General features: G+C 41.2%; 1 protein-coding gene across 2 annotated transcripts in view; it reads left to right on the forward strand.

Annotated features, from left to right (window-relative positions):
- Nucleotides 1-2,781: 2,781 nt before the first annotated feature.
- The window catches only part of GRM5 (glutamate metabotropic receptor 5), a 377,398-nt gene continuing 364,228 nt past the window's right edge, over nucleotides 2,782-15,951 (forward strand). The window contains exon 1 of one of the 2 annotated variants that reach the window (XM_081152626.1): nucleotides 2,782-3,235. The gene's annotated coding sequence lies outside the window, so the exon portion shown is untranslated. Of the gene's footprint in view, nucleotides 3,236-5,253; nucleotides 5,453-15,951 lie in introns of those variants that run through there. The other variant, XM_081152627.1, reaches the window with a different exon arrangement.

Consider the following 15,951-nt stretch of genomic DNA (forward strand, 5'->3'; position numbering starts at 1 on the left):
TGTTGCAGTCTTGATTAGTAACTGGCAAAAAAAACTTGATGGGTATTTATTAAATGAATGCAAGAAAAATTCTTTTGGAGAAATAATTTTGAAAAGTCACATACAATCTGTTATTTGATGGGTTCAGATAACCATACAGTTGCAAAACAATCAGTATTGCAGCAGGCCTTTTGGAATCTAAAATATGAGTTGCCTAAGTCTAAGAAGCAAAAATGCAAAAACAGAATGTGGGAGGTGGGCAAGAGTGTCCAGGTTGGAAAAAGGTGCTGTCATTCGGTAGTCATGCAAATCTGCAAACATTCACATGATTTACCGTCAGTGATCCCAACTAGAAAAAAGAAGAGCAACATGTGTGTAACATGTATTCCTCTATTTTCATAAATATATATTTAAACATTCAAACATATTTATTGAGTAGCTTCTGTGTAGCAGAATCTTCTTCTGAGTATTTGGAATACATCAGAAAAAGAAACAAACAAAAGATTCCTTTCCTTGAGGACTTTGCATTTTCATGGCGGGGAGAGGAAGAAACAGATGCTAAACCATAATCCTAACAAATGAATGAACTATATAGTATATTGGACTGTATTAAGGTATATGGGGGAAACAGTTGGTAAAGGGGATCAGGAGCACTGAGATTATGAGGTACAGTAGTTTACAGTAGGATGGTATTAATAGTTTACAGTGGGGTGGTCTGGAGGGCCTCATTAGGGAGGTAAGATTTTAACCAAGATTTGAAGGAGAGGAGTTAGCCCAAGGATTGCTTGGGAACAGAGCATTCCATGCAGAAGCAGCAGCTAATGCAAAGACCATTAGATTGAAGCGTGTCAGTCATGTTTAAGAAACAGCAAGGGAGCCCTGGTGCCTGGAGTAGAGTGAGCAGAGGGGGAGAGTACCAGGAAATGGGTCAGAAAGGCCGTGGAGCGGAGACTTATTTGGTAGAGTAATAGCAAAGACGTGGGCTTTGACTTGGGGAAATGGAAAGTTACTGGAGGGTTTTGATTTAGGCTAACTTCTGACAAGGAACACTCCTGCTGCTGTGTTGAATGTAGTAGCCTGTACAGAAAAAGAGAAGCTGAAAGACTCATTGGAAGCTATTGCTGTAACCAGGTAAAAGGTGATGCGTTTGATTAAACATAATATCTGCGAAGGTGGTTAGAGGCAGTAGGATTCCGGGTATATTTTGAAGGTAGAACCAGGAGGATTTCCTGAGAAATTGTCACATGTGAGAGAAAGAAAGGAATCAATGAAGATTACAAGTTTTAAAAACCAATTATAAGTAACTTTTCTCATCGTACACAAGAATTACAATATTTTGATTATTAATAGCTCATCCTAAGGCAAACACCTGAAATTATCACTGTTGAACAACATGGGGAATGTTCTTCACATTTGAGCTTTTAGAGCATAGGAAGTAGACATGTCTTGGTAAACCATGTATTATTACCTTTTTGGAGCAGTTTTTCATTTCTGACATGTTTTATCTCTGCCCACCCTCTCCATAACCCGGGAGACAGCAGGGAAGGAAATATGTGTAGGAAACAAGACTTTAAATGACTGAGTGGCTGCCAGGAGAACCCCTTCTTACTTAAGCTCAGTCCACTCACCTGTGTACTTTGAGCCAGTTTTAAATGATGAAGGATGGGGAACTTAGTGTGTCCCATGATAACTCAAAACTAAGCAGCCAACACAAGGCTGAAGTCTATGAGCTTGTCCTCATTGCCAGTGCCCCATCCAACTGGGCTAACATCATTTTATATATCAGATTTAATTACATTTCCACAGTCATCTTGTCATTAGTTCCCCTTATTTTCCTCAGAACTCTATTTTTTTTGGTATTTTTCTCATCTCTACCATATTTCTCATCTTTCTTATTCAGGAAGATCAACCACAGCTTTGCTGGCTTCTTTACAAAGTACTAAGGCTTGCTTTGTGGATTGCGATCAAAGAGTCTCAAGAATTAATGCCACCATCAGAGTACACGTGAAAATGGGGAGAAGAAAGATGCTGTTGTGAAGATCAACAAGGCGTGGTGGATACTTACCTGTTTCTTTCTCTTGTTGAATACGGAAGCTACCCAGGAGCAGCTTGCCTCGTTTACAAGGGTCTGGTGGGAAATCTCTATTAGTAATCTACACATCGGGGCCAAACCCCTCAACTTCAGTGCCTTCATCATTTAGTCTTCCACCCAGCTGCTGCAACATCTGGATCCCAAAGTTCAGCTAGGGAAATATAAGGGGTATTATAATTATCATATTGCTGCAATGCCTTCCTTCTTTTTAAATTAAGCCATGCAGTTCGTTTATACCAGTCTCTTTTTCAGAGGCAGAAATGAAGTGTTTTTGGAATTCAAATATTAACTCAGTATTTTTTAAAATTAATTTTTTACAATCTTGGTGAGTTATGGGGGTGGTAGGAGAAGGGAAGCAAAGTCATTTGAGGAAGTAAAATATATTTAATTGCTCTGGAGGAAGAAATTTTAATGGATGTAGAAAGAATCGTTTGTAAGAAGTGCAGACATGCAAAATGGCATTATTAATAAGTAATGCCACGAAAGAGACCCTTCTTTCTAACCACTCACACCTCTGAATCTGGGCTCCCGGACTCCCTGATTTTCTCTGCCCTCCAGCAGCGATGCCCCTTCTCCCCAACGTTGTCAGGGGGTTAAGTGCCACCATCAGAGAGAAGCTGATTATCTACCTGCTCCCCCAGCTTCTCTGAGTGACACGCCGCCCACGCCTCCCCGCACAGCTCTTCTTCCGCGGCTCCTGGAGGGAAGCTGAGTAGCTGCAGAGGGAGCCCGAGGCTACCCTCTCCTGAACCCCGAGACTATGAGGCTTCAAGACACTTGTCCCCCACGGGGTCTGCGCCCTGGTCGTTCACCCGCGCCCCGCCGCGCGCTGCGGGAGTAGGAGGCAGCCCCGCGCCCCGCTTCCAGCTGCGTCCGCCCGAGTGCGGCACGTGCTCCCAGCGCTGGCGCCGAGAGCGAGAGCGAGCGCCACCGCCACCGCCACCGCCACCGCCACCGCCACCGCCACCGCCACCGCCACCGCCGCGGGCCCCGCGCCGCGCTGCTCCGCTCCGCCTGCCGCCGCCTGCAGCGCCGCGCCGCCCCGCGCCTCCCCGCGCCTCGCCTCGCCGCCGCTAGCGCCGGCTGCAGCCAAGGCCGCTAAAGCAGCGCAGGAAGCCCGCGAGGAGCGGCCGGCTGCGGGCGCCGGCTCAGGGCGCGCATCTGGTAAGCACAGCGCGGTCTCTCTTTTCTTCCAGCTCTCGAGTCACCACGGATGTCGGGTACCGCCGGAGCCCCTCCCCCAGCACTGGCTGGAAAGCGTTCGGGCGGGGGTGGGGGGAGCTTGGGCGCAGGGACCCAGGAGGGCAGGTGGTGGGCAGGTGGAGAACTGGTGGAGCCAGGGACGCTACGAGGTCCTGCAAGTTTAGAAAAGTCACCCTGCAAGGACGTGTGCTGTGTGGATCAGACATGAATTTCTAGTCTGGATCCCAGGCTACCGCGGCTTCGCTCCAATGAGAGGTTTATGAAGCTCATTTCGCTTTTTATTTGCATGAGTGAGGGATTAGAGTGGTCTCGTTTCCATAGAAAACGAACTAAAAAAATATCCCAGGAGGGGAAAAAAATAGAGATCTGAACCAAAGGAGGCATTTGGACGCCTCTCTCTCTCTCACTCTCATACCGATACATGTGCACAAAGGGGTGCTTTTATCAAGGGAGGGGGCTTTTCTATCTCGGAGGCCATTAGGTGTTTGGGGGGCTGTAAACGCATTTGCTGTTGTTTCACCCGGGAACGAGGCAGCAGAAAGGGGACCTTGTAGGGTGTGAATGCCAGTGTTCCATTTCCAAAATGACACTTCTGTGAGTACATTCTGGGAGGGAGAGGTTTTCTAGAACAGGGGGCCATTTTAAGGGGGTGCACATGCAACTCTGGCCCTACAAGCTCAAGTTCATGTACTGCAAGTGGGACTAGAAAGACGTCCTTACTCTGGGTTCCTTTATGGAACTTTGGCAAAGGGTGGGGTCAGAGAGAGGGAGGTGGGGAGAGAGGTAAGAGAAGGGAGCCGAACATGACTGAATGGGCTGTGTGGGGAGGAAGGAGCAGGAGCCTGGAAATCAGATTTGGTATCACTGTAATCATTCAGTTCCACCCTGGGTAGTCCCTGGGTTGGTCTCTAGGGAAATGTGTGACCTTGAACAAGCTCCTTAACCTTTGTGTTTCCATTTCTCCATCTGCAAAATGTCAATGTTCTTCCGTGTTCTGGGACACTCAGGTCCCATGCAGTCGTGTCTGCCTGTGACCACATGGGTTTTGAAGTCCCATGCAGTAGTGCCTGCCTGTGACTGTATGGGTTTGAGGATCTGTATACAAGGAAAGAAGAGCACCCAGAAAATCCAGATAATGGGAGCTTCAGGGCATTTTCCCTCACAGTATCAAAGGCATTTGCAAGCTCCTGCCTGTGCAGTTGGTGTAATGCATGATGGGAGGTCTGTAGAACTGGGTGAGCAGGACAATCAGACACCTAGCAGATAGCCAAAGGACCCTGGAGTTCAGAGTGCTGTTCTGAGAGGTTCAGATCCACACAGCCTAAAGTCACATGCTTTTTTTTTTCTTTTTTTTTAAGGTAGCAATTAAAGAAGGAGGTTTGGTAGCAAGCTGTGGAGTCCTTTAAATTTGAGGGTTTGGGAAATAAATTGGAATATATTCTAACACAAGGGAAATCAGTGGCACCCCACTTTAAAGGTTGGGCACTAAGGATGGAGGAAGAAGATTTTACAAATAGATCTGGGAAGACTGTAATCTGGGCAGAGGAGATAGGAGGGAGAAGGGAATGGATAACCTTGAGACAAGGGTCGCTAGACTCCTAGGCCACAAATGGCATCTGTTCAGTATTCCTAACACCTCTGGCACTTGTCTGAAGAGGGCACAGGTAGCCCTTCCACCTCAATACAAGCTCAGTCTTAGAACTTAGGGATCTGCACCTCAGGTGCTGAGATATGAAGGTGCACATGGGAAATCTCAAGTCCTAGAGGTGTCCCCCCCAAGTCCCCCACCATGTGAGCATCTGGTAGTGGAACTGGTTTACCTTATCCAGATTCAACCCAAAGTCTGTGTTCCTAAAGGAACTCACTGTGCCACTTGGTGGCACCAAAAAGTTGTGCTGAGAACTCTGTTCTCTATAAATACAAACTACCACCCCTCCCTCCTCCGCACTCTCCCCTTCCCCCTTCTCCCCTTTCTCAGTAGCGGGGACATTGCTGCACACGCCGCCCTCAGCGCTGCTGTTCTGCGCGCTCACTGAGCTCAGGAGATGAGCTTAAGATCATCTTGGGGGGAAACCCTGGACTGGAGAGGCCAGCTCTGCCCCGCTGATCCACAAGGCCCAACTTTATGGGGGGCTAGCTAGACCGCATCTCACTTCCTGCTGCTCGGCCAACAGGGGGGTAAGCTTGCTAAGTGTCCGTGCGCCCAAGAGTCCCCGGGGCGGGATGTAGCCGCTATCGGCTTGCTGGGTAAATCACAGTTTGGTTTGGGGGAGGGGGGGAGGGTAGAGCAGGGGTGGCCAGACCTTGAGACTGAAGTCGGGTCCTTTTGCAGGCGACCTGTTGGGAGAAAAGGTGAGAGCAATAGGGTCAAGGAGGGAACGGCTGCAAAGGCTGAGAAAGGGATCTGCATGCTTTCAGACCCGAGTTCCCGCTCCCTAAGGCCAGGTGCTCACGTTTAGACGCAGGCTGAGCTTCGCCAAACCACCGAGGGATCGAGGGATCGGGATTGAGAGAAGCACAGGTAGAGAGGGAAAGGAGGGAGCGTCGCTTCCCAGTAGCTCCGTTAGCTGCCCCAACACGGGCGCCTGCTGCGGAAGAGTGGGGACAGCGGGTGGTGCTGAAAGCACAGCTTTTTCAAACAGGCTATCGAACCTCTTTCCAAATCTCAGTCTGCACCCTCCCGCTTTTTCCTTCCCCGTGCACGTATCTTTCCCTTCGGACACAAAGCCTGCTGGTTACCCTGGAGCAGCAGCAGGAGCGGCATGGTGAAGAGGGAGCCCAGGCTACAGTGACTTGGGTAAAGAACCCAGCCCGGGGCAGTCCAACGAGCTAGCCGGTGACCAGAGCCTAAGGCTGTACTTGGGACCTCCCAAAGGGACTTGAAGAGACTGCCTAGAGGGCTTTTGAGACTGGTGCTGGAATTTCTGGCAGCCCCGATTTCACTCGGGAGCAGGTGCTGTGAGGAGGGGCATCGAGGAGAGGTTAACAGGCGTTCATGCTTATTTAGGTGCAGTTTTGGTTCTGCCGCAGCTGAACTATAGGCTTGAGGAGCCAGGCAGGTAGAGTCTCCAACACTTTACCTCCCACTAAGAAATCATCACAGGCCAGTGGGAAGGCAGAGTCTCCCTTCCACCTTCTCCTTCATTCCCTACGTGTTGCTTTATTGTTTCGAGTCCCTAGAGACTGAGCCAGAGCTAATCTGTATCCTTAATGTTGGCCGCTGGCCATGTGAGGCAGCCAAGTGAGCATTGCCTCGTACTATGAGCAGCCCCTTCACCCAGTGGGAATAAGTTGAGGTTTTCTGTGGAATCTTCTCAGTTATACAACATTCTAGACATTCTTTTGAGTATTGGAGTGTTTGGGCATGCTGCGTCTTGCTAGGTGTGCTTTGTAATCATTTACCTCATGACGCACAGGAAATTTTCTTCTTTAGTTTCCCCTTTATATCTATGTAGTTGCACAGTTAAGAATCAGTTGTGACAATTTCTGTCCTTTATGGATGTCATTTCTGTTTAAAAGGAGCTTTGATTGGGGTCTTGAAAATTCTGCTCCCTGAACTCACCAGGTTAGTGCACATGGCACAAAGTCTCCAGCCTCCTCCAGAGGGAACCTTTTCAGCACTCTGGACAGATCCTCCAAGGCCTCTTAGGAGAAGACTGTGGCTGGAACACTTTCTACATAACCACTTCTTTTAAGAGAAAAGCTTTCCCTAGTCATTTACACTGTGCTTGACAAAATACATAATCTTGCTATTTTTATTGCACCCCCTAGACCTCTGCTATCACATGAAAATATTTTGGCTGTGGGCTATGTTCAAAGACAAATCAAACTCTCCAATGTTCATTTATTTAAAGGGAATATTGAGATTACTTGAAGAATGGAGGTGGTGGTATTTGAATAATCCAAGTACTTCCCCAGTTTTGTACGTTACTTCCATAGATAGACACAGGCCTCTGCCATCACTTAATAGTACACATTATTGGCATGCTGACAAATACCAAGGTGAAGACTGAAAAATTCATTCATAGGTATGAGCACAAAATATACAGACTTAGAAAATATCTGAGTAACTATATACAATTTTTAGTTTTTACTCTGATTATTGACATTGTTATGTTTCAGTTCAATAATTTGTCTCAAACATACTTTCATGACTAAAGGATGTTAATTTTACTTTTTAAATTTCCCTTCAAAAGGCATTGAAGGTTTTTTAGGAGTGTTATTATATTGTCTTTTATGGAATTTTCAGAGCATTTTAGATAGATACACTAAATTAAATGTCAATAATGGTAGGTGAGATCGCAGGTAGAAAATATAAGATAAAGTTAATCATGAAAAATATTGTACTTATTTGCACACAATTTTCTCCCAGGATTTTCATCCTCATTGGATGAAGAAAGAAACACATTTAACTATTTCTACTTATATTTTTGCCATGCTATTTTAGTAGAGAGTTAGAATATAAGTTAACTTCTATTTTATGAATAGATATATGTTGATATATGGTGATATGCTAAAGCTAATCAGTTTGTTTGGAGCTTGGATACACTGAAGGTGTATTACTACAAAGCAGGAACATTCTACAATTTAGAAATATGTGTCACTTTTAATATTTAAGAAATATTAATCCTAGTCCTGAGCCAGCATTTAGTCATTATTTTTATTAATGAGTGGAGCTTAGAAGAACATAAGAAGACAGGAGCATCTGAAAGAATATTTTTTAGTTCATAATGTACTTGTACAACCAAAGAAGAAAAACATTTAAATTTTGATTTAAAATTTTCAACTATTTGTAAATTAGACAATCTTCTTTTTGAAAAACTTTTTTCCCTAATTTTTTATTGTTACCACTCTTACAGATGTCCCCCATTTCCCCCTCCTTTGCCCACTTCCATATTAACTTATCTCAGTTGGTTAAAATGTAATTCTAAAATGTGTTATGCCATTGTCTTGCTTTCATTTCCTTTAACTTCACAGAAAAGAGGAAAAAAATATAGATTTTTACCAGTTCTAATCTTGTTTGAATAATATGTACCTTCAATCAGAAGGGGAACTAAGCAAAAGTCTTGGTGCAGGCTCATATCTTCTCTAATAACTACAATTTATGGAGTACATCAGGCACTGTGCTAAGCACTAGATATGCTATTTAATCCTCATAACAATTATACAAGGCAATATGTATTCTTTTATGTTGCTCAACAGAGTGTTTTTCCTTTCATTGTCACATAACAGGAAAGTGGAAAGAGTAAAAAATATATATACACCTGATTTTTTGGAACTCAAGCACCCCCATTCCATTACATGAGACAACTTTAATCTGTGATGTGGTTAAACATCAAGAAATTGTTTCATTGTGGTTTCCAGTGAGTTGTGGTATGGTTACAAGTGCAGACCCTTGCACAAGATTGTCCAAATTTGAACCCAAGCTTGGTCACTTACTAGCTATGTGACCTTGGGCAAGTTAACTTAATATTCCCCTGCCTTTGTTTCCTCATTTTTAAAATGGGGAACAGGTTGTAACACTATTAGCCTCATTGAGCGATTATGATGAATTAATTGCACAAATTTAAGTAAAGTGCTCTACCCACAATGAAGAATATAGAAATAGTAGTTATCACTATTAATCCTGCCCAGATCTTTGAATATCAAATGATCCCTAGTTTTTTCATGTTATTGAATTTAACCTTGTCAACAACTCTGTGGGTTGGAACATAATTGCTTTCTCAAATATCTTCTCCTATTTTAGTCAAGCTATTCAGGAAATTTAAAGGAAAGACATAAGTGCAAAAAAATGTATTTTATGTAGGTGTGATTCTGTTGGTCTTGCAGACATTCCAAACCTAAGAATAATTCCCTAATGATTAGCTTTCACAATAACTCTGGTTATAGACCACTAACTTTAAACTTTTGAGCATAAATGTTCTGAGAAAAATTAACAGCTCATAATTATAATGGCACTAGTGAGCATTACAATGATAACGCAGCCTATATACATTTACAATACTTTGCAGAGGGATAATTGAAAAATATTTTAAAAATCAATTTGTTTTAATACACAGTAATGTGGTAGAACCCTTTAAAAATCCAAAAGAAAAGTAGATAATATAATGTTATATTTAAAAATAAATAAAAATGAGATTTTGAGAAACCAACTTATAAATTACTATAAAGTTATTTTTTATCTTGTTAAAATGATAATGAACTTTGCACTTTATATTAAAAATAGCCTTTGAAATGGTGAAGACTATCATAGGATGCCCTTCTCACATTCATTTATTGTAATTTGTGGATAATCAGAACTATGCTTATTTAATGTAAGGCAATATCATCCTTGACACTCACAGTTTAATCTGTATTTCTCAAACTGAAATTGCAAGCAAAGATAATGCAGCCAGAAGCAAGATACACAGTAAAGAAGGAATAGGACAAGCTTATTCCAAACTATTTTCCTTAGAATTACTAGGAGGTTTCAGGAAAAGGCTTTATAGAGCTGACATATCCAAATGACTAGCTCACTTGTATTCTTTGTTGGTGATTATGTAGACCTTACCAGAATGAGTTTCATGTAAATCAGCGGTTTTCAGCTGGGAATGACTTTGACCTGCAAGGAATGTCACAGTCTGGGGACATTTTTATTCATCACAACTAGAGGAGGTGTGTGCTATTGTCATCTGGAGACCAGAGATGTTGCTAAACATCCTACAATGTACAGAACAGCAGCCTTCCATCCCCCACAACAGAGTATTGTCTAGTCCAAAGTGTCAACAGAGCTCAGGTTGAGAAACCCTGTCCTAATGATTTTAGGAAACAGTTACCTAGATTTTTTTGGTTTGTCTGTATGGCTTCTGAATGTAGCTGATTGGCATTACATAAGAGTTTGATGGAAGGCAGAGTCTTCAGAATATTTTGTAATCAATGCATAAGGTTTAACCAAATAACCCATTTGGTCCTATGGGAGACATTCTTATCTGATTATGTTGAGTGTGGGCTTCAGAGCCAAGAGAGTTGGGTTTGTGTCCTGACTCTGCCATTTATTATAGATACGAGACTTCTGGCAAGATTCTTCACCTCTAAATCTCAATTTCTAGAGATATTTAATGTAGGTAATAATCATACTGACCCCACAGGGTCATTGAGAGACTTACATTACAATAATGCTTATACAAGTACATTATTTAGCACAGAGTAAGCATTCACTAAGTATTAGAAGTTAATAAGTAACTAGAGATTGAGTTAGAGATGCAAAGCCACATTTTCAGGCACCTGATGATAGGTAATATAATATGCACAATAATGCTTTACAGTCCTTAGAGCTATGCCATAAATAACAAGAAAGCAGCTGAGGGCTGCAAAAATGGGAAAAGGGCTATAATCCCTGCTTCATAATTAAATTGAGACTAGTTAACAGTGGATTACATCATTTTTATTGCTTTGCTGTAGAAAGCTGTTTCAGGTCTTCATGGGCTACTAAACCGGTATTTTTCAGTGATTTACAATGACTTAGTGAGCTTTATTCTACTGCCGGCACCTTTTAATGAATGCTTAAAATTACAGATTTAACTTTCATACAGTATTTTTTAAGGCCCTTTTTTAATTTCAGGGGTTTTCAATTAAAATATGGCTTTTTTTTTTTTGTCCTGGGCTAAGCAGAGGAGGTGCTGGACTTTCTTGTTTACAAGGTCACAGATGTGTGCTTGAGATAGCTATGACAATAGAGGTTTCCTCTGACTATAGAGCTCTCAATATCATTATACCTCAGAGTGTCTACTATCTCTGGGATGCACTTGTTTTCAGGGAAATATATCAAAGGCATCCATGACAAATGCAGTATTGACACCTCTGACTACTTAGGATGAGGGTATTGCTCAGGCAAAAGGAATCCTTTTTGTGCTGATGTCCTGAGCTGTGTGATTTGCTTGTGTGGGGATTAAGTTATATAAGAGACATCTGTGCCAGAAAGATGGTCAGTGTCTGAGAAGATTGTTGAAAATAAGAGACAACATGATCTGTGAATCTTGTTACAATGCAAGTTGTCGCTTATGAAAAACTCTACCCTATTTCTTCTTTGTACTCATTTAGGATACAATATGAGACTGTATTATTACCTGAGACAAAATACTTCTCTGCATATCAGATATATGTCTGTAATTTTCTATAATGGGTAGTGATTAATTTTTTATGCTATGAACTCAGAAATATAATATTGAATAAAGCAGTCCAGTGCTTCTGGAAATAGGACCCTGAACCAATGTGTTATATAAGTTGCACTATTTATATAAGCTCTCATCATTTTGCACTTTTGATTGAACTAAAGGCCTTAATATTATTAGAATGTAGATCTATACCATTTTGAAGGCTTTTATCATTGTATTAGTTAATTCTTGCCCATTATCTACAGCAAGAACCTGATTTTTTTTTTTATACCAATCTGTAACCCCTACCACCTCAGAGTTATAACTTAAAGCAAATACTTTATTCTCTTGGAGACTCTATTTCCTGATATGTGAAATGGGGATAATCAGACTTCCTTAGCAATAATTTTGTTTTAGATTGAAGTAGGATTAATAAGGGAAAAAGATTCTGTACACTGAAAATAAAGTAATATGGTATTATTATTTACCCTCTTTTTTTCTTCTTCTCCTACCAGACTGTAGATAAATGAACAAATGAAACTTGTGGCAAGATAGCTAAGGAGAAATGGCCTCACCTGTGAACTTGTACAAAAGCAAAAAAGAGCAGGTCCTCATAGAAAGAACATTGTGTGGTACCCAGAATTGGTGGGATGAAGGGGCAAGTACTGAGCATGAAGTTCATGCCACCTTTTAAAATCTAAATGGATAGATTATAAAATGTGAAAACATTTATGCCAGCAATATTATGCATTTCAAACCTAAGGAAAGTGAAACGCTGCTTATACTAGTAAGAAAATTTATGAACAATTTAAATATCTAACAATAAGGGATAATTAAATACATTTTAGTTCACTCATATATTTGAATACTATGCAACTGTCAAAAAGAAACAGATTTTCTAAGTGTGAATCTTAGCTCTGCTTCTCACTTGCTTTGGATTCTTTTTTATTTTTTTAAACATATCTTCATTGATTTCAGAGAGAGAAAGGGAGAGAGAGAGAGAGAGAGAGGGAAACATCAATGACGAGAGAGTCATTGATCGGCTGCCTCCTGCACGCCCCCTGCTGGGGGTGGAGCCCGCAACCCGGGCAAGTGTCCTGACCGGGAGTCGAACCGCAATCTCCTGCATCCCAGGTTGACGCTCAACCGCTGAGCTACGCCAGCCGGGCTGCTTTGGATTTTTAGCCAAACCATTCTATCCCTCTGAACCCCAGATCCTCCATCTGTGAAATATGCATAAAATTATGTATACTATAGTTTTTAATGACAATTAAATGACATTTCAGAACCATGACTAAGTATAGTACCGAGCACATGGTAAGCTCTTCGTGTATTTTTTTTTTAATCCTCACCTGAGGATATGTTCTTACTGATTTTAAAGAGAAACATCAATGTGAGAGAAACATCAATCAGCTGCCTGCCAAATGCACCCCCTCTGGGGATCAAACCCACAACCTTGGTATGTGCCTGACCAGGAATCAAACCCATAACCTTTTGGTGTACAGACGACGCTCCAACCAACTGAGCCACCTGGCCAGGGCTTTGTGTAATTTAATTATTATCATTGCCCTCCTCATCCAAATGAATTAATATGAAAAAAAATCTTTATAATGCATTATATAGAGGGAAGAATTAAAATGTATCATGATATAGACTCTATACTAATATCTCATTTAAATAAAAAATCTATGTATAAAATATATGCTTAGAAAATTATAGGATAGATACTAAGTTGTAGAAAGTGGCTAAGCCTGGGTTTTGAGATGACTGTTGCTGGGTTCTGGTCCCAGGCCTGCTAAAAATTATTTAATGTCTGTGGGTTTTAGTTAAACTGAATCACCTACAGGGCTCCCTCTAGTTCTATGCTGCTGTTTCCCTTAATAGATTGAAAAGCCGTGGGAAGCACCAAAGCTTTCTCCCTGCTACTTTCTCAGTTCCTGCTTTTCCTTTTGAGCTTCTTTGTTGCCTGGACCCACTGGACAGAGGGCTTTTCATTATTTATTTTTCAGTTTTCCATGGTGGGGCAGGGGGTACTATCTTGGCATCTCAATCAAGTAGCTGACCAGAAGGCCAAGTGGGAACAATTCACTTTATTTGTTCACTAGGCAGAATTTATTGAGCATCTATTTTTTGCAAGGATTTTATCAGGTGCTGTATATGTCACAAATTTAACCTTTAAGGGGTTTGAAGTCTGTTGGAAGACCAAAACTTGTGCATAAATAACTACAATTTTAGCTTAGCAATAACTGTCATAATAAAGTATGGATAAAAATGCCGTGTGAGTTCAGAGAACAGAGGAAACACTGCAAGGGGAGAGATCTGGGAAGACGTTATAAAGGGACTATTTAAAAATATTATCTCATTCAATCCTCATTAAGACTCTTTAAGGTAGGCACTATTCTCATTCCAATTAAGCTCAGAGAGGCTAAGTGACCAAGGGCACACAGCCAACAAATGGCAGTGCCAGGATTCAAACTAGGTCTACTTTTCCCCAAGCCCAAGATCTTAAAGGCTCTGTCATCAAGGCCTTTGCTTTAAGAGGATCAGGGATCAGAAGCAGCATGAACCAAACCACTGGGGAAAAGGGGTGTATTCCTGGAGGAGACTCACTGAACCTGACTGGCAGACTCCCAAGGAAGAGCAAAGTGAGGCGAGAGGAGAGACTGGGGTAAAAATCTGGAAGTCAGATCCCTCAGTCCCACACTTAAAATAATATTTTGATAATAAATTTAGAAACTTAGAAAACATAAAGACAAAGTAGAAGTAAAAAATTATGCATGTATAATTTTTACCAACCAGAAACATCCTTTTAATGCCAGTGTGTAGGTTTCTGAACTTTGTGTATGTGTTTACACCCACTTACAATCTTTCCTGTGAAAACAGCACCGTATCTGCTTTTTACTTTTGCTGAACATAACATGAAAACTTCACGTTACACCCTCATCCCACCACTCACACTTCAAAAGAGAAAGTTTCTGTTCAAAAATATTTTTCAGTGTCTTTTGAAGGTTTCTTCTTATCTCGTGGAATTTAAATATTTGGATACCCTAGGGCTCAGTCCAAGAATTAGTTTCTCTTCTATTTCCACTCCACGATTTCACCCAGCTTATGGTATATAAAAAAGAACATCTGTATACTGATGGCTCTTACATCCAGCTGCTTATTATGTGTCTCTTCTTGAATTTCTAACAAGGATCTAAAAATCAACACATCAAAACTGAATTTCTGTTATCTCCACCCAAATCCACTCCTCCACAGTTTTCCCACCGTAGGCAATGTGACAGCATCTTTTATTTGTTTAAGCTGAAAACCTTAGCGTCCTCATTGATTCTTCTCTTTCCTTCACAGCCCAAGTCAGATCTGACAGCAAACTCTTTCACTTTATCTTCAAAATATATTCAGAATTCTGCCAGTTTTCATCACCGATAACTACCATCTCCCTGATCCAGGTCACTGTTATCTCTCCCACCTGAATTATTGCAATAGTTTCCTCTGTGATTTCTTGGTTTTGCCTTTATGTCCCTTTTCTTGTTGAAATGTTGGTGACCAAGGGCACACTGCCAACAAATGGAGTTTTCTGAAAACTACTCCAGAAAATCACTCTCATAGAATGTTAAAGCCACAGTCTTTTAAAGTCCAAAAAGACTCAACATCATCCTACTGTCTCTCGAATCTCACTTCTTCCTCTCTCCCCATTTTTACTTCCTCCAGTCACACTAGTCTCCTTGCTCCTGCTCAACACACTAAGCATAAATCTGCCTCAGGGACTTTGCATTTGATTTCACCTTTACCTGCAATTTATCTACTTTATTTTATTTTATTTTATTTTTTATTTTTTTACAGTTTATGCTTCTTTGGCTACATTATTTCTTTCACAGTTTATGCTTCTTTGGCTACATTATTAAAATTTTCTTACATATCTGACACTTTCTACCTTCCTTCCCTGTCTTATTGTTTCTCTAACCCTTATTACTGTGTAGCATACAATACTTTACTTCCTTATTGTCTGAAAAACTCTATGAGGGTATAAATCTATGTCTGCTTTGTTCATAACTAAACCTGCAGGTCCTAGAAGAGTGCTTGGTGTGGAACAGTTACTTGATAAACAGTTATTGGACAATTGAGTGATGCTGTTAGAGCTAGTGTATACCCTACTAAGCTATTTGGAATTTATGTTCTATTAATTTCTTGTATTTTGAGAGCACATAGGATGAGTTGTTTAACCTCATAATAAACTGAGTTATAGCACATTTTTATCTAATTTGTAAGTCATAATTTATTTCCAGATATACTTTTCAGGTATCTGAACTTCATAGCTACTATCAATAAAATATAGCCATTGTGTGTATCCAAGGCAGGTTAGGAAGTGTCACTGCTTTATAATCTGGTGAGCCCTAATCTAGTGGGGGGCTGCCAGGGCCGTATAAATACAGTTGTACTAGATAATCATATATATTTGTAGCTTCTATGTGCTGAATCACCTCTTTTCTGGAATGCTCTTCACCCTCTAGATTTCAAAGAAACTCCTATAAGATTCTATATCTC

The sequence above is a fragment of the Miniopterus schreibersii genome, assembly GCF_964146895.1.
Source record: "Miniopterus schreibersii genome assembly, chromosome: 12".
Lineage (NCBI taxonomy): Eukaryota > Metazoa > Chordata > Mammalia > Chiroptera > Miniopteridae > Miniopterus > Miniopterus schreibersii.